Below are 1,377 nucleotides of genomic sequence, written 5' to 3' on the forward strand. Positions count from 1 at the left end.
GCACAATCAATGAGTGACAGTCACAAGGACATGTTTGTTGGCGCCCGGCAGTGCTTCACCAGATCTCAAACGGCAATGACCAAGTTAGTGTTACTCTCTAACGTGGAAGCGACGCCTTAAAAACAATGACAACAATAACAACAATGCATGTATGAGTGCATTTTGTATGTATTGTGCAATGGCACCAATCGCTATCTGTGTAGTTTTCATTGTTCGCCAGCTGGTTTAATTCACAAGTTGGTCTTGCCTATCACGCCGAACTGTTGCTCTTGTGGAAGCCCTATTGAAAAAATATATATATATATATATATATATATATATATATATATATATATATATATATATATATATATATATATACTGCCTACATACCTCATAATATAAACGTTTGGCTATTTATCTATGTGTCTGATTGAAAATGACAAAAAATATGCAAATATATTTTCCTATAGTCTGACCGGGCTTAATTTACGGCTGTGGTGGGGCGAGAGTAGCTCTACAGTTCTGCCACGTTTCCAAAAAATGCGATGCGAAATGGAAGTTATTGGTGTACAAGGCATCGCAAATACCATAAATTCAGATGTATAAAATTTCGACTTGTGTATATAGATGGCTGAATTAACAGTAATCATCATATGCATAAAAAAACTATATAGTACCAAACAAACATGGCATACATATTCAACAGTGTTGCTGATATCAAAAGTAGTAACTTATAATGGTACTTAGCGTATGTTTAGGGTGTGTAATAATATCAGCGTTACAGATATAATATAATGAGCATGGAAAAAAGAAATAATCTGTTATCCAAAGTAAAAAAAAAAAAAATAGAAGTCTTGTGAGTGCCGGCAACACTGATGAACCCAGCCTGGCCAGGCCGAATAGCCTCACCTTGTAGTACCAGATGTTGCTATAATTATAAGATAAAATGCTCACATTTACTGGCTTTTACAGTAATTTCAAGGGTGAGGCATAATCGCATTCATAATTCGTAAGCCAAGCTAATGTGTAGTTTCTATTTTTACAAAATAGTAGGTATATGCCAATACCTAAGTGAAAAAAAAAAAAAACATTATTCACTTGTGAGCGGCAACTCTTCCACACCCAGCTGGTGGCCTTGACACATTGTGGTGGCGACGTGACTGACCTCGTGCCACTCTTATATATATATATATATATATATATATATATATATATATATATATATATATATATATATATATATATATATATATATATATATATATATATATATATAAAACTTATAAATGACTCAAAGGTAAGCAAGAGAGAGAGAGAGAGAGAGAGAGAGAGAGAGAGAGAGAGAGAGAGAGTGTACCAGTGTCCCATCAAAATATTTTTGTAAGTCTAATAGTA

This window comes from Portunus trituberculatus, chromosome 43 (genome assembly GCF_017591435.1).
Source record: "Portunus trituberculatus isolate SZX2019 chromosome 43, ASM1759143v1, whole genome shotgun sequence".
NCBI classification, from domain to species: domain Eukaryota; kingdom Metazoa; phylum Arthropoda; class Malacostraca; order Decapoda; family Portunidae; genus Portunus; species Portunus trituberculatus.